Here is an 18,961-nt window from a genome sequence, read left to right as displayed (position 1 = left end):
TCCACGTCCATGGTCTCACACAGACTTCTGAATTTAATAAGGAGACCCTTCCACAACCCTACCTTGCTTTATTTTGATCCTTGGCACTTATCTACCCAAGCCATCATAACACAATGCAGCAGAATGAATATCATAAACCACACACATACTTTTTTCTCTCATTCTAGAGATTCTAGCGTCAATGATTAAGATACCCACAGATGCTGTTTCTGGTGAGAGGCCTTTATGTACATGGTAATGTTTCAAGTCCAATTCTGATAGCTTGTCCCCTAGAAAAAAATCAATATTCGGGACATGAGTGTTGGTAAATATTATTGATATTATTATCCCTTCTTTTCATAAGTGGAAACTGAAATGGCCTTGCCTGAGGACATGTAGCTATTAAGTACAAAGCTGTACCATGTTCTTCTATCCTACAATGTTGCTCTTTTGTCTTAGGTAGGTTCTGATCAATATATTAATAATCACAAAGCCCTGAATTGAACATCAGTCACATAATTATCCATAATTTTACTTACCTTCACTCTGAGAACTAATGTACATAGAAGAATTTAAGAATACCAAATTATCTAGGTACTTATGGCTCATACCTGTAAGTTTAACTACCCAGGAGACTGAGATCTGAGGATCTCGGTTCAAATCCAGTCCTGATAGGAAAGTCCCCGAGAGTCTCATCTATAACCACTTAAAAATTGTAAGTGGGTCTATGGCTCAAAGTAATAGAGCAAGAGCTCATCCCCATAACCAACAAGACAAAAAAATTAAACCAAAAATGATACTAGTCTATACAGCTTCACATAGTGTGGTCCATAAAAAATAGTTGAGAGTGGTAGTGGCCTATACAGTCCAACAAATCTGAATTTACACTTCAACTCTACCATTTAGTAGCCAGGTGGCCTCGGATAAGTTCCCTAACTTCTAGAAACTGGCATTTATTTATTTATTTATTTACTTATTTACTTACTTAATTACTTAGTTATTTACTTAATTATTTTTGCCAGTCCTGGGACTTTAACTCGGGGCTTGGGTGTGTTCCCTTAGCCTTACTATGCTCAAGGTTAGTGCTCTATCACTTGAGCAACAGCACCACTTCTGTCTCTTTCTGAGTAGTTTGTTGGAGATAAGAGTCTCATGGACTTTTTTGGCCTGGCTGGGCGGGCTTCAAACCATAATCCTCAGATCTCAGCCTCCTGAGTAGCTAGAATAACAGACATGAGCCACTAGTGCCTAGCTAAGCTGACACTTTTTTTTTCTTTTTTGGTAAAACAAGAGCAATGATTGTGTCTATTTTGTTAGATTTTGTGTGTTCTAAACATGGAAATTCACATAAGTAGTGAATATTACAGTGTTTTGCACATGGTAAAAGCCTCAGTAAGTGTATAGGATATTTGTATGTACTGAAATAACTTTCATTAAGATTGCTAAAAATTCTTTGTTCCTGTTGACTTTTCCAGCTGTTTTATGCATATGTTTCAGAAATCAACTGATATAATTCTCCTGGCCTACTGTTATGTCATAATTTTGATAGTCTAATTCCTAGTGAGTTGGCATTAACTGGTGAGTGTCTTATTAATTCAAATGCTAGCATAGAAATTTAAGTTTATATCTATCCCATGTCTATCGCAGAACTCTGGTGTTAAATCCCCCTTGGCTAGAATCATGAGCAAAATTTTTTTAAGTACTCACAATGTTGACTTATAAATGGCCTCACAGAAATGTGCTCTTATCCTTTCAGAGACCCAGAGACTCTACTGGTCTCAAACATAAAGAGAATGTTGAAAATGGAAATATATCAACTGGAGTGTATGGATATTGCCCAAAAGATACTGTTACAATCTGACTTCTTGATCAGTCTTTGCTGGTACCTATAGTCCCGCGTACTAAGGAAGATGAGATTTAAGGGCTGAGGTTCAAAGTTAGCCCAAGCAGAAAATTTTGTGAGTTTCTACTATCCAATTAACTACCAAAAGCTTAAGTGGAGCTGTGACTCAAATGGTAGAGCACCAGTCTGGCAGATAAAGCTAAGGATAGCACTGAAGCCCTGAGTTCAAGAGCTAGTATGAAAGAAAGAAAGAAAGAAAGAAAGAAAGAAAGAAAGAAAGAAAGAAAGAAAGAAAGAGAGAGAGAGAGAGAGAGAGAGAGAGAAAGAGAAAGAGAAAGAAAGAAAGAAAGAAAGAAAGAAAGAGAAGGAAGGAAGAAAGAGAGAGAGAAGGAGAGAGAGAAAGATAGAGAAGGAAGGAAGGAAGGAAAGAAAGAACAAAAGTTCCTTCATCTATTAGTAAGAAAGAAAAATATGAATGAGACCAGAGATGTAACTGTGATAGTGTATGTGTATAATTATTTCAGATGTGTTGAAATCTTTCTTATTCTTCTAATATTTCTGTTGCTGTATATATTGAGATGATATTTTAGAATACTTACTCATATTTTAGGTTCCTCTTAATAATTCCTTTTCATCCTCCAGAACATCTACTATTAAAATTCTACTTTTAGACTAAACTTATTGTCTTAGCAAGAACAGAGTATGAGTCAAAATCTTGACTTTGAGTTATAAAAGATCAAAAGTTAAACATAGAGTGTACATATGATATAGTTTATACCATAAACCAACAGATGAGAAGATCTCCTTCTAACATAAAATTATAGAGAGTATAGAGGATTATCTGGCCTACAGATGTGGGAATGGGTTGAGAGAAAGAAAAGGAGAGAAAGTTGGCTTAGAGAGGAAGTTTGCTTAGAGGGTCTGGTCCCTTACCTACTTGGAAATCAGACCCAAAAAGAATGTATCACTAACCACAGATGAATGCCATGGTAGTAGCCAAGTATTTCCATACTCTGAGAGGCAAAAGCCTAGAGGATGACAGAGGCGCTATCACGTTAACTAGCCATGAGGAAATGTGTGAATCATGCAAGTTCAAGAGACACAGTGGGGCATCACACATCAGTAAAAACTGCAATAGAAGCCAGGGGCCAATAGTTTATGCCTGTAATCCTAGCTAATCTGGGGGCTGAGATCTGAGGATTAAGGTTGAAAGCCTGTGTAGGCAGGGAAGTCTGTGCGACTCTTAGCTCCAGTTAATCACAAAAAAAGTTAGAAGTTCGCACTGTGGCTCAAGTGGTAGAGTATTAGCCTTGAGCAAAAGAAGCTCAGGAGCAGAACCCAGGGACCAGAATTCAAGATCTTCCATAAGCCTAGAGACGTAGTTTTTTGAGGAAATTCAGAGATGTCATATGACTTCAGAAGCCCTTTCCACAATGCTATGATTATTAGTTAGCCAAGGTTACCATAATATTACATCAGAAATTGGGTGACTTCAGAGAAATATGTTGTTTCATACATTTAGAGGCGATGTGTCTGTGGGATTGTACCTGCTGAGAGACGAAAGTTGCATGCTTTTCCTCTGATCTCTAAGGATTTGCTGCAATTTTTGGCATTTTTTTGCTTACGGAAATATCACCTCTAATCTCTTCCTTCATTGTCACATGATGTTCTCCATGCATGTATATCTGTCTCTAGATTCCCCTTATTCAAACGATACCAGTCATGGCCCCACAGGATTTGATTTAAACAATTATCTCTGTAAAGAATCCAACTTCCCCCAAAACTCCATTCTGACTTCCCCATATGATTTTGGGGAATGATGCAATATAGTCCCTAATACTAGATATGTAGAATAGTAGGAAGATTTAAAGGAAAAGAAATCTGAATTGAAACCAAGCAACTGATTTTGAAATTATTATTACTGAGCCTGAGGTATCTTGTTTGCTGGATAGCTTTTGTTGTAGATTTTCAGAGAAGTAGCTTCCTTAGGCAGATAAAAATAACAGGTATGCTAATTTGAACTACTGGATTGTACAAAGAGTCTGAAAACTCCCTTTTTAATGTCCTCCAAGGCTAGAACTACATTTATATGCTCCTTGGTATTTTGAACAGATTTAACAGGGTCCCTGTGATTTACACCACCTGGTATTCATATTGTTAGTCTCACTTTCAGCCTTAGTGTGACCTGTGATTTGTTTCTAGCTAGAAGAGCATGGTAAAGGTGACAGAATGTCACTTCTGTGATTATATTACTTATACAAGACTCCATCTTGCTAATAGTCTGTTTTCCGATGAGACTGAAGAAGTATGAGGTTGAATTAGAGCTTATGGGAAGGACCACACAGCAGGGAATTCAGGTGACATCTAGGAGCTCAAACCAAAGCCAACAAGTCAGGGCTTTTGGTCTTAAAATCCCATGAAAGTGAATTCCACCAGTAAGCTAAATGAACTCAGAAAGGGTTCCATTGTGAATTGAGATTCATAGCAACTATATCATTTTGCATCACAAGCCCACTAGGGCAGATTCTCCACACTGGTCACATTTTACACAGTAATAATAGGAGTGATAAACCCTAATTGATAATATTGAGCATTTTCTAATCTGATTAAGGAATTTGTGGCACAGAGAGTGGGGTGATTAAAGATATAGTTCCCCTGAGTCACAAAGAAATAAATCAAATTACATTTCACACTTGCACATATTTAATGGAATACTCTACACTGCTTCAAATTACTCTCTTCTTCCTATGTTTCTAGCTCTCTACACCTTCCATTTCAATAGAGATTTTACCATTTGATAGTAAATTATTCTTTGGTTTAGTTGCTCCAGGAAAAGGACCAAGCCATGCACTCGTGGATCACACCTATGATCTTGGCTACTCAGGAGACTGAGATTTGAGGACTGATGTTCCAAGTCAGCTTAAGCAGAAAAGCCCATGAGACTGTTATCTACAGCCAACCAACAAGAAGCTAGAGGTAAAGAGGTGGTTCAAGTAGTAGAACACTAACCTTGAGCAATAAAGTGAAGCAAGAGGTTGAGGGCCTGAGTTTAAGCCCTAGTACTGGCATATGCACACACACACACACATGCGCGTGTGCATGCACACACATGCATGTGTACACACACTCACACACAAAAGAGAGGAGAGGAGAGAAGGGAGGAGAAGGCGATCTAGAGATATAGCAAACTATTAATAAATTTTATTCATAATTGCCCACATGAATAATTGTCATTTAAAAGAACCATAGTTGCTAATTAGACTCATCATTTCCATTTTTATTATTTATTTATTTTGTTGCCATTCCTGTGGCTTGAACTCAGCCTGAGCTGGCTTTGAACCATAATCTATAGATCTTAACCTCCTAGATAGCTAGGACTTCAGGAGTGAGCCACAACAACCTGGCTTCTTCACTCCTTTTAAGGACAAAGGCTCCAGTTGCTAGGATTGTTACATACTGCCCTAGCTGGGAGTGAACCTCACGTACCATCCATGACTTTCTGCATTTCTTAAAACAGGACAGAAGTTCTTGTTTGTTTGTCAGTCCAGGGATTTAAACTGCTGAGCTCCTTTTACTCAAAGCTGGCACTCCACCACTTGATCCACAGCTCTACTTCCAGCTTGTTTGGTAGTGTGTGTGCCAGAGATGAGAATACCACACACTGCGCTGTCTGGGCTGCCCTGGAACCTTCATCCTCTGATCTCAGCTTCCTCAGCTGCTAGGATTATAGGCATGAGCCACTGCTGCCCAGCCTTCTTTATTTTTACAAAGTTCCCTAGATGATTCTAATATAGCTATTTGGGAACTACTAAGCTAGCCTACATTGCTCATGAGGCTGAGATTATTGTGATAAACTTGTTCATTTTCTTATGACACAGTCTACAACATTGCTTTCAAAACCATAAGGTACTGCAGAGGACCCACAGAAGTTGATTCACCAATATGCTAAAATGCATAGAACTAATGAGAAAAATACTTTTCATTCTTCATAGATCGTGCTTTCAACATTTGGATAAATAAGACTGCTGGAGCTGGTCTTTTTTTTTTTTTTTTTTTTTTTGCCAGTCCTGGGCTTGAGCTCAGAGCCTGAGCACTGTCCTTGGATTTTCTCAAGGCTAGAGCTCTACCACTTGAGCCTCAGCACCATCCCGGCTTTTTTCTATGTATGTGGTACCGAGGAATCGAACCCAGACCTTTGTGCATGGTAGGCAAACACTCTACCACTAGGCCAAACTCTCGGCCCCTGGAGCTGGTCTTCTATAAGCAATGCTATTTCAAGGTCTGAAGTGAGGGTCAAAGTACCAGCCCTTCCTCTCTGCCCCCACCCAACCAACCCATTGGCAAACCCTTTCTTACTTATTAGAAATGCTGCCTGGACTATTGTTCATAGGATCAAGTCTCTTGAGTCATACCGTAATCACTAATAGAGTGGTTACACCTCGCGGTAATTAAGCACATGTAATCACTAAGTGAGATGATGCTGGCAAGAGTGAGATGAGAAACATAGTTCCTATTCTTATAGACTTGCAGTGTAGTGAGCAATGCAGACCTGTTTGTAATACAGCAAAGTTATGTGCTGTGAGAGAAAAGGCTTGGGAGCCCCAAAGGAGAGTGAAAATTGACCAGCTCTGCTGTGAAAGCCCTCAAAATCCTGACCGTGCTGTTCAGAAGTGAACCAGGATGCCCCTAGGTACAGACCAAGACAATGCGTTTCATGCTATTGTTGTCACTGCAGTTTTAGGCCCAGCTGGAAAAGGGCCAGCATCTTAGTTGCTAGCACTTTTTTTCCTTTTTGGTGAAATGATTCCAATTTCCCAAGGCTGCTGGGGCCACAAGCCCTAGGCCAAAGCCCTTTGACAAGACAAATGGTCAGAGGCTACTGAGATAGGCAATTCTATTTTCATGAGGGCACCAGTTGTATGAACTTTTGAACCAACTTTAGACAAGGATGTTGCAACAGGCATAGTTACAGCTGAAAAAAGTCTATGGAAGACCAATAGGGAAAAGAGTCAATTAAAAAAAAATTGTGGGCTCTTTCCATTCCTAGTGCAGCCAATAGATTGCGGTCCCTAGAAGCATGAGAAGCGGGTAGTCGCTCCCAAGCATTGGATGTTGGACAAGCTGACTGGTGTGTCTGCTCTGCATCCATCCACTGGTCCCCACAAACACAGAATGTCTGCCCCTCATCATTTTCCTAAGGAACAGGCTTAAGTATGCCTTGACAGGAGATGAAGTCAAGAAAATCTGCATGCAGCGTTTCATTACGATCGATGGCAAAGTCAGAACTGATATCACCTACCCTGCTAGTTTTCTGGATGTCATCAGCATCGACAAAACTGGGGAGAATTTCTGTCTGATCTATGACACCAAGGGTCACTTTGCTGTTCACCGCATTATACCTGAGGAGGTGAAGTACAAGTTGTGCAAAGTGAGAAAGATCTTTGTGGGTACAAAAGGAATCCCTCATCTGGTCACTCATGATGCTCGAACCATTCGCTACCCAGAGCCACTCATCAAGGTCAATGACACCATGCAAATTGATTTGGAGACTGGCAAGATAAGAGATTTCAAGTTTCACACTGGTGACCTGTGTATGGTGACCGGAAGTGCTAACTTGGGAGGAATTGGTGTAATCACCAACAGAGAGACATACCCATGTGTGTCTCTTTCCATGTGGTTCCTGTGAAAGATCCCAATGGCAACAGCTTTGCTACCCAACTTTCAAACATCTTTGTTACCCAACTTTCAAACATCTTTGTTATCGGCAAAGGCAATAAACCTTGGATTTCTCTTCCCTGAGGAAAGGGGATCCACCTCACCATCACTGAAGAGAGGGACAAGAGATTGGCAGCCAAATAGAGCAGTGGATGAATTTTGCTTACTGTCTCTATGTGGAAATAAGAATCCAGAGACTTAATGAAATGGTCTCTATTACATCAGAAATAAGAATCAAAGAATTTTAAATAAAATGATCTGGTATGATTTAAAAAAAAAATAGTGGGGCCAGGAGTGAGGCTTAGTGGTAGAGTGCTTGCACGAAGATCTGGGTTTGATTCCTTGATACCACATACATAGCTCAAATGATAGAGCTCAAACCTTGAGAAGCCCAAGGACAGTGGTCAGGCCCTGAGTTCATAGCAAAAAAAATAGTGCCAAATGACAGCAGGTCACCAGGGTGGGGGTGTGAAGGGAAGATTGAAATGAGCACATCTTCACCAATACTACTCCATATTATAAAGAAAGAGATGGGTGTCTGTCTGAGTGATGGCCTACCCCAGGATTGTGAATTCTTCTCTTAGCTATATTTCTACATTTCTGGCCTCCAAAAGTTAGACCCAAATGAGCTCTAAGGGAATCATCTGTGCAGGAATGTAACCAGCACATCACTCTTCTGTAATCTAAGGCTACAATAGCGTTCCAGAATAGGTCATATTTTTCTTGGGCATCCTTATCTGCATAAACATTCCGAGCTGTCTTTTATCTGACCCAGATGGCCTATAATAATTTCCTATGATTAGTTCTCAGTTCTTTTTATCTGCTATTTCCATCCAAACATACTTTGTCCCTCTGCCAACTTATTTATTATGTGACATTCTTTCTCCCTTCAGACACAATATCCACCCTGACCCATACTGGCATAATTCCCCCTAGCCTGTTGTGTCTAACCTTGTATAAACTTTTCCATATCCAAATGATTCCAAGTCTGTTTCTGGTTTTAGCCCCTCCTCAGTAATCCTTGTTACATAATATGTCTATTATATCTCTTGCTGTTTGTTTTCTTTCAGTACACTTCTTACCATGCATCTGAAAGCCATTTGTAAGGAGAAGTGTTTAGAATTAGCTTTTCTTTTTTTTTTCCTCTGGTTTCTTTTAGGGATCTGCCTTCATCCTTGGAGCTCTTTTAATCTCTGACTCTCCCTCTCTTTCCCAGTCCCTCCATACTCCTTAACATGCTATTTCATATTTTCTTCTTAGATACATGTAGATTTTTACCATGGTACCTTTGTATATTGCTCTGTGTGTGTGTGTGTGTGTGTGTGTGTGTGTGTGTGTGTGTGTTTCAGAAGTTGTCTGTCTTTCATTAATGTTCCAGCTTCTACCATTCATTTGTTCCCATCATTCCTTGAATGAGAGCTCCATTCAAAAATTACATTTATCCACTTCATGCCTAGAGCTTGAAGGAAGTCTGGTAGAGACTTAAAAAGAGGGGGGAAAAGTGTAATAAACTTGTTTTATACTTCCATTAGATGATTTTGGCTGTCTATAAAAATTCCAATACAACCAATCGAAAATGAAAATTATTCTAACCAATTGCCTATTTGGCCTATGGGAATTCTGAACCTTTTTCATATTAAATACTTTTTTCATATATTTTTATTGTAATTAATATTCACCAGATAGAAGGTGCATAACTTCACAAACATTGGTACCATTTCTCATGTCACAGTCCCCATTTCCCTCCCCCCATCCCCCCCAATCATCTTGATTTCCCCTCATCCCTATCCTATTTCAAATAACCAATTCAGCATATATAAAATATATCAGATAACAGGGTGAAATATTGTAACAATATGAGATAACCAGGGGACAGCAAAAGAGATGAGAGATAACATAGTACATTAAGGACAACAATCATATGGCTATTGTTTCTATATCTTGGAGGTCCTTACATTTAGCCTCATACTATATGGTCTTATGTATCTAGGTTTTGTTCTATTGTAAATCTCTGCTAGGAGAGCCCAAGGTTTCTACTGATTATGACGAATGAGGGAAACCATTGAGCCTATGTTCCTTTGAGTCTGGCTTACTTCACTTAATAGGATTTTTTCTAAGTCTTTCCATTTCCTTACAAATGGGGCAATATTGTTCTTTCTGACAGCAGCATAGAATTCCATTGTGTATAAATACCACATCTTGTTGATCCACTCATCACCTGAGGGACATCTGGGTTGGTTCCATATCTTTGCTATGGTAAATAGTGCTGCAATGAACATTGTTGTGCTAGTGGATTTAGTATGTCCTTGTTTCTGGATGGTTGGGTAAATGCCAAGTAGTGGAATTGCTGGGTCATAGGGGAGTTCTATGTTTAGTCTTTTGAGGCACTGCCATACTGCTTTTCATAGTGGTTGAACGAGTTTGCACTCCCACCAACAGTGTAGTAGTGATCCCTCCTGGCCACATCCCCTCCAGCATCTGTTGTTATTAGTTTTCTTGATCCTGGCCATTCTAACTGGAGTGAGGTGGAATCTTAGCGTTGTTTTGATTTACATTTCTTTTATGACCAGAGATGTTGAGCATTTCTTCATGTGTCTATACGCCATTTTTGTTTCTTCTTCAGAGAAGACTCTCTTAAAGTCTTTGGCCCATCATTTGATGGGATGGTTGTTTCTTTGGAGATTAATTTTGGAGTGATTCAATTTTTTTAACTGTTGATATGTTTTAGATATGAGGCCTTTGTCCATTGTATGGCTAGTGAAGATCTTCTCCCACTCTGTAGGCTTTCTATTTAATTTGCTAGCTATGTCCTTTGCCATATAGAAGCTCTGCAGTTTAATGCAATCCCACTTATCCAGCCTTTCTCTGATTTGTTGTGTTTCTTGGTCCTTATTAAGAAAGTTTCGTATTAAATTCTTAATTCCATTTCCCTACTCCCTCACCCAAATGTCCCTTTTGCTGTTGCTGTTTTTTTTTGCATGCAAGTACACGTGCATTGCAGGTATTGATAGAAAGAGAAAGATGAAGCAGCTAGCATATGAGAGGTCTAGAGGTAACTCAAATGTTTTCCAGCAATGTAAATCCTGCTAACTCAAGAGGCTGATTTATGAGGATGGCTGTTCAAACTCTGAATGACTCTTTATCTTCAACTAACCACCAGAAAACTGGAAACAAAGCTATGACTCAAAATGGTAGAGTGCTAGTCTTGAACACATAAGCTCAAGGGACAATGCCCAGGCCCTCAAGTACCTTGACCACCATCACCACCACCAACAACAAAAAAAAGCATTATACATGTGTAGAAGCATAACAATGAAATCTGATTCATTATGTAATAATAACTAATATACACCAATTAAAATAATAAATAAAAAATTATTTATACTAGAACACAGTTCTATGAGAGAAGAACAAATTCCACATGGCCCAATTATCTCAAGCATAGGCTTGCCCTTTTGCTGATCCACTATTAAATTTTTTATCCATCAACAATATTTTATGTATCTGTTTTTATCAAGTGGGAAATTCTCACTGACTTTCAAGCACAAGGAAACAGTTCAGTTTCAACCTGCAGTTTATATGATGTGCATTTAATTCAATCTATATACCATTTAATTGTAAAGAATCAAAGATCACTTTTATATGACATTCTTTTCTCTCTTCAAACATTCTCTCTGCAAACATTCTCTCTGCTTTGATCCTATCAAAGCTTGTTACAAAGCACTTCTACAAGAGAATCAGCTGAGTGAATTAATGTCCCAAAACAAGAAAATATTCTAACATTGTTTTTAGAAAATAAAAGTCTAATTATTTACCTTAGCTAAGATATGGAACCAACCCCCATGCCCCTCAGTAGATGACTGGATCAAGAAGATTCTGGTACATATACACAATGGAATTCTATGCTGCCATCAGAAAGAATGACATCGTTCCATTTGTGTGGAAATGGAAAGACTTGGAAAAAATAATATAAAGGGAAGTAAGCCAGACCCAAAGGAACATAGACTCAATGGTTTCCCTCATTTGTAATAATTAGTACACATCTAGGACTCTCCTAGCAGAGGATTACGATAGCTCAAAACCTAGGTACTTAAGGTCATATAGCATGAGACTAAATGAAAGGATCTCTAGGATATGGAAACAAGAGGTTTATCTTGTGTCATTGTTGTTCTTTTTTTTATTTTTTTGTGGGTCATGGGGTTTGAACTGGGTACTGTCCCTGAGCTTTTCAGCTCAGGGCTACTACCCTGCCCCTGAGCCAAGCCCCACTTCCCATTTTCTAGGAGTTAATTGGAGATAAGAGTCTCAAGTCCTTTTGTTCCAGGGCTGGCTTTGAACTTTGATCCTCAGATCTCAGCCTCCTGAGTAGCTAGGATTACAGGTGTAAGCCACCAAGCTGGCTTTCATTGTTGTTTTTAATGTACTATGTTATTTCTCTTCTCTTTTTTGTCCTCATGTTTAATCTCATGTTGTTATTGTATCTGACTTTGTTACTTGGTATACTGTATATACATTTATTTGTTTTTCTGAAATATGGAAGAGAAAGAGGAAAGCAAGATGATTCGAGGTGATAGGGGGAGGGAAACAGGGACAAAAATATAAGAAGGGGTATCAATGTACAAGAAGTAATACACCTACTACTTGATGAATGTAACTGTAACCCCTCTATACATTATCCAGACATTAAAAATAATAAAAGCCCAGAAAGAAAAAAGAGAAAAAGAAGAACAAGCTCTAGTGAATGTATTGCTAATGTATTTATTTTTGAAAGTATATATCTTTATATAGTATGTACTACCTATTATATAATAAGCTATCATTCCTTTATAATACTATATATTATATAATAAATTATTATGCCTTTATTCAATTATATAAAACATTTCCCCAAATCTTGAAGTGTATTTAACTATTAAAGGTAGGGTTATCAATCAGAAAAAAAAAGAATAAGAAAATCTATGGAAAAGCAACTTGTCAACCACTTCACACTTAGCATCAAGAAAAGTCAGCAGCTGACTTATATTTTACTTAGTAATCTGGATATTAAACATTGTATATTCTTTGGCTTTCTTTTTTAGTATTTTTTTGTTGGGGTAATGTATAGAGCGGTTACAGTTACTTCTCACACATTGATACCCCTTCTCATGTTTTTGTCCCCATTTCTCTTCCCCACCCCCTCCCAATCATCTTGTTTTCCCCCCCTTCCCTTTCCTATTTCAAATAAATAAATGTTTATACAATATACCAGGTAACAAAGTCAGATACAGTAACAATAGAAGATTAACCAAAGGGCACCAAAAGAGAAGAGAAATAACATAGTACCTTAAGAATAAGAACACTCAAGATAAAGCTCTTGTTTCCATATCCTAGAGATCTTTTGCTTTCTTTTCAGCACAAAAAAGGCAACTTAGAGCGCAGTGCCTTTATCAACTATGTTTCATACAACTGATTTGCTGGAGAACTTTCCTTCAAATAAAGCTAATTTGATTCTTGAGAAGATACATACTTCTGACTTTATATTTCCTGTCATAAAGAACTGTTCTATTTTCATTCTCTTAACATGATCTTGGGGCCTTAATGGAGTAAGCAGGGTCACTGGCATTTTATTTCTGGGGGATTATGCTATCTTTGGGAATTGTTCTAAAGTATATTGGAATGAAATGCAAGTTTAATAGGGTAAAAGGAAACCTTACTATAGAATAATTAGAGGGATCCAAGAGAAAAGGAATGCTCCAACTCCACAGAAAAGCTACAATCAGTCTTATTGAAATCGAGTGTCTGCATACTCCGGAGGCCTTAGTGGAAGGAATAAAGTGGAAGGAATGCAAAACCAAATCCTGAAACTAAAGCTCAGAGAAATAAAAGGCAACGGATGCAAGTGAAGAGGGGAAGGCTAACAAATGGAGAGAAACGATATAGGAAGTATGGAAACAGTATGTCACAAAAGTAAAAAGGATTAAGAAAGAACTCATGACAAAGAGAAAATTTATATGCCCTTCATAAGAATGAATAACAAAAGCATCATATATAAATGTCACACATGCTTCATATCAACTGAAGATTGTAAAAGACTCTGAGCTCAATAAAGGAAGAGCTCAGTGACAGTATGATGTGCAACAAGATAAGAGAATACAAAATCACATAAACAGATTGCATAGACAAATTAAAGCTATTGTAGTATAAAATAGCCTACAATAATAAGCTCAAGAGTAGAAACAACAGAGGTAATATAATATTAAACATAGTCAACATAAGTGCAGGAAAAAAAGATAAAGATATTAAAGTAACAAGACTAAAATAAGAGATATGGAAAGATAATGAGGATCTAACATGATATGGAGTGATCATAGAATCCACCAAAACATTAAAAATATGTAGGGTTACAATGCAAGAAACATTTCCTATAGCAGAAAAATCACCGTTTAATTATTTTGCATAAGTAGCAAAATGAGCTCAGAACAGGTTATATAAATATATTTATTGATAAAAATTCTAGGATTCTAGCCAGGCTGTGGCTCGTGCCTATAATCTTAGCTACTCAGGAGGCTGAGGTCTGAGGATCAAAGTTCAAAGCCAGCCCAGGCACAAAAGTACCTGAGACTCTTATCTCCAGTTAGCATCTAGAAAATGGGTAGTGGGGCTTAGCTCAAGGGTAGGGTGGTACCCTTGAGCTGAAGAGCTCAGGGACAGCAGCAAGGCTGAGTTCAAGCCCCATGACCCACAAAAAAAAGGAAAGGAAAGAAAAGAAAATTCTAGGATCCTTTGGGAATTCAGACCCCTTCTAGCTACACATACACACACACACACACACACACACACACACACAAGTGTGCAACTGAGAAAAACAATCCACTTAATCCACTCATCATGATCTTCATTTCTTGTTGACTGAAGGAAACAATGGGGAAAATATCTCTAATGTTCTGAGGGAAAGAATACTGTTAAACTCAGCCAAGCACTGCTTGGGTAAAGGCAACAGAGAAAGGTTTCTGTGTTTTAGAATATGCTGGTCCATCACATTTCACAACAATCCATTAAAAAGAAGGGTCCCCATTAAAAGGAGCACTTACACCTGTGATGGTAATTTAAGTAAAGATCTATGTTTAAACCACTAAAAGGATTATGACTACCAATGGAAAAGTAAAGGTAAACTCCAAGCAATTCAAAACATACATTTAGGTGGGAAAGAGAAGTAAGAAGAATTATGAGGTCTTATATTTTCATCTTTCTTCCCAAGTAGTCTATTCATCTTAAGTAAAAAAGAAACATATGACTTGCATCTTGTAAAGAGTATTGCTTCATTCATCTATCTATCATTTTATCCATTTACCTTCATCCATATCTCCTTATCTTAAATAATGATGTTCATCACATATTAACATTACTCATTTCTGTTTTGCCTTGCTTTTATTTTGCCACTTCTGGCTTGAACTCAGGGCCTGAGCACAGTTCTTGGGCTTTCTCAAGGCTAGAGCTCTATCACTTGAACCACAGCTTTATGTATATATGTGGTACCAAGGAATAGAACCTGGGTCTTTGTGCATGCTAGGCAAGCATTCTACCACCAGGCTAAACTTCCAGCCCAACATTACTCATTTCTGGATAATATAATTTTGAATGTTTTTTAGCTTTCTTTTGTCACTTTTCTGTATTACTTGAATTTTCGAAAAGACATACTATTATCATTAGTATAGACCAATATGCCACTAATTTAAGACCAGCAGTCCACTAAAATTGGCCGGAAACTCTGTGCAGCTCCTTTGCTCCGAGAGGAATCAGTCTTCCACCCTTGTAAGAACAGACTTGTTCACAGTGACAAATAAAATTCAACAGAAGCAACATGTTGAGGTTTCCAGGCTCATCCTCTAGAACTCAACAGCCATGCTGAGATGAAGTCCCAGGAACAGAGTCTGACTCCAGTCACTGATGAGGCCCTGGCCATATGTGTGACACCAACAATTTTCATATGAATTGAAGTAATTGAAGCTACATGATTGTGCTGCATGAGCACAGGCGGAAATCAGAGAAAAATTGAATCAATCACAAACTTATGAGACAAAATAGACTATTTTGTTTGAAGCTGCTAGGTTTTGGAGTTATTCCCCCACCTCTCTCTTATTTTATTTTATTTTTTTGCTGGGCCTTGGGCTTGAACTCAGGGCCTAGGCACGTCCCTGAGCCTCTTTGTACCCAAGGTTAGTACTCTACCACTTGAGTCATAGCACCACTTCCAGCTTTTCCTGAATAATTTATTGGAGATAAGAGTGTCACAGACTAGCTAGCTTTCAGCCTCTATCCTGAGGTGCTAGTAGTATAGCATAAGCTATTAGTACCAGCTTATTTCTTTTTCTTTTTATTGGATTTTATTATGACATTCCCAGATGTGTATGTGTTCTTTCTTAGGTAGCTATGGGGGACTAACACAAAGAATAAATTCAACACACTTAAGAATCTAAATGAAATACTGAAAGCCCTAGTCTACATAGTAAGAGGATTTTTTAACCTGTGTAACAACCTTTTCTATTTATTGATGCCTAACATTTCTGTTACTACATCTGTCATACTCTCGAACCAGCTCACTTCACCACCAGCATGAAGCTCGCATATGTCTCAGATACTTACTGAAAGTAAAAGGTGAAATTGAACCAGGACTTAATAGGAATCTAATACTATGTAATAAAATACTCTAAATCTTCTCAACTTAAAACAAACACAGGGTTGAGGGAGGGAAATGGGGACCAAAACAGGAGAAAGAATATCAATGTTTGTGAAGTAATGCTCCTTCTATCTGGTGAATATAATGTAACCCTTCTATTAATTACAATAAAAGATATGAAAAAAAAAAGATAGGCCGGGAGTGTAGCCTAGTGGTAGAGTGCTCACCTAGCATGCATGAAGCCCTGGGTTTGATTCCTTGGTAGCACATACTCAGAAAAAGCCGGAAGTGGTGCTGTGGCTCAAGTGGCAGAGCACTAGCTTTGAGGAAAAGTGTCCAAGGGCAGTGCCCAGGCCCTGAGGTCAAGCCCCAGGACTGCCAAAAAAAAAAAAAAAAGATACGTTTTTACATTGTTTCTATGAAGCGGATATTTGGGAAGCAGCTTCAATTGGAGATTTGGAGCTGGGTCTTTTATGGGATTATAGCAAAGAATTATAATACTAAATCATATAAGAAAGCAAGAAAGGAAGAAGGAAGGAAGCAAGGAAAGAAGTTCCCCCAAACATTCACAATGTAGAGCTGTGCAGGTTTTTTTGTTTGTTTGTTTGTTTGTTTTTTACTATGGAGCCCAGTAGGGAGAGAGATGAGCTCTGGATCAAAATGAGGCCTCTATCTATCCAAAGGAAGGGGTGACTTGTTCCTGACTTCTGTAAATTCACTTGAAAGCTTGAAATATGCCTCCAGTGCTGACAACAAAAGAACTTAAATACTTACAAAATCTTGAACAATTATACCACTTCTACAACTCCAAAATAAGGTAAGACTGTTAAGAAATCACTAGAGAGCTATGAATGTGGGATGTATTTCTACCATTTGCTACAAATCAGCAACTTAGTGAACTTTCTTTGCAAGGTTTGACCTCTCCCAAACCTAACAGCTCATCACAATGTCTAAATTACCAGCTATTGGCTCCTTCTAAGCTCCTAGTTTGCATTCCTGGAATTTTCCAGTGCTTTGAAGCCCTATTTTCCCTAGACTCCCCAGCATAGTTATGCATTTCTTTATACTCTATTCTAAGTATCAATGGGAGAGTTAATGCATAGGAAAACTTCCCACCTTGTTTTGCAATCTGATATCCAAGTGGAAAAAAGTAAACTTGAAATGCGCATTGATACTTACAGCTTTCAAAGCAATTGTCTCAATCATCTTGGTAAATCTAAGACAAGGTATTTGCTACACACAATAGTCTCATTGGATGAAATCTGTTTTCCGAACCTTCCTAGGGTTATTCAATATATACTATGTTTTCTTTATTTCATGTAATCATTATTACCAAGCCCCCTAGCCGGGTGAAGCAACTTTGTGGCGTCTGATTCATCCCTCTAATTTCATTTTCAGAATGTCAAATAGTTACTGCCTTTATATTCTCATAGCAGATGTTGTCTTACTGTATAGTACTAGAGCTATACTTATCTACACGAATAATGAGTATGCTAGGCCTTTAGGGTAACTAAATGCAATTCATTATTGCAAGCCAAATGATTGCCTTCTCAACAATCCATTCTGTGTTGTGCTCCTCCTTTGAAGCCCTCCACTTCCTATCTGTTGGGAAATCAGTTGCCCTGAGCTGGGAATGCATCTGACCCATTTTTATTGTCTATTTTCTGCTAGTGTCTGATGGGGCACATCCCTTCCACTTTATCTTTTGGTCTTTCGTATGGAAACCAAAATCCATTAAGATTAGCATTGCTTCACCATGGCTACCAAGTGACCATCTCATGTACTTATTTCTTCAAATGGGAGCCTTCTTAAAGTCAATTGAACTCTCAAAACCAGCTCTAGGCCTGTTTCCTAAGTACAGGGGGTCTTCCTGACTCATATTGTGTGTCTAAACCTTTATGAAGCTATATTTAGACCAACCTGCAGAGTTGCTTCGCTTAGCTTCTGCTGTTCTGAGGCTTAATGCTTAACACTTATAACAGATTTGTCTGGAAAGCCTAATGGTTTCAAACCATGTGCTTTTTCATATATTCCTGAGGTTTCTCCTGGGTCACATCAGTACAGGACCTCAGAATCCTTTCTCAAAGACAGTTTCTGATGACTAGCTCCTTTTCATTCTTTATCCACTGCCCCCCCCTTACCACATATTTACTTTAAAGACTATTCTCATTCCATGCTTTCTTTTCAATTTGATAATCATATTAAACTTAGTTACTAACTCATACAGAGTTTGTCTCTAGATTTTCAAAGCCAGACATAGAGCATGTAGAAAATCTCTTCCATTGCAAAGATTCTATTTCTTTGAAATCCAAAGCGCCTTCCTTTTCAAGACCACTGTCTCTGCTTAGGTTCAGTAAGCACTGGTGTGTGAGGATTACCAAAACAAAAAATTTTAAGTTGGATGACTTAAACAGGGAAATTTGTTTTCTAAAAACTCTAGAGGCCTAAGGTGCAAGATCAAGGTTGGTTTCTTTCCCTAGGCCTCTTGCCTTGGCTAGCAGATGGCCCTTTGTGCCTTGTCTGATCCCCCTCAATCTCTACATCAGTTATTCTCTTCTTAAAACACATCAGGCATATTGGAAGGGGATTTAAGACCTATGTGACCTTAAATGCCTATATAACTTTCTAAAAGATGCCATCTTTCATAATTCACTTGGGATTAAGACTTCAAAACACGAATTTAGGGGAACCAATTAGCCCATAATACTACATAATGTATTTAGAAAATCAATGTCATAGTTTTCTTCCTTCTCTGATGCAAATAAATA

General features: G+C 38.2%; 1 pseudogene; it reads left to right on the top strand.

Annotated features, from left to right (window-relative positions):
• Positions 1-6,931: 6,931 nt before the first annotated feature.
• Positions 6,932-7,693, top strand: LOC150061705 (small ribosomal subunit protein eS4, X isoform-like; annotated as a pseudogene).
• The last annotated feature ends 11,268 nt before the right edge of the window (positions 7,694-18,961 follow it).

The sequence above is a fragment of the Megascapheus bottae genome, chromosome 6, assembly GCF_031878675.1.
Source record: "Megascapheus bottae isolate mThoBot1 chromosome 6, mThoBot2.hap1, whole genome shotgun sequence".
NCBI classification, from domain to species: Eukaryota; Metazoa; Chordata; class Mammalia; order Rodentia; family Geomyidae; genus Megascapheus; species Megascapheus bottae.
The sequence above is the reverse complement of the archived record's forward strand: the minus strand, read 5'-3'. Positions and strand labels throughout refer to the sequence as shown.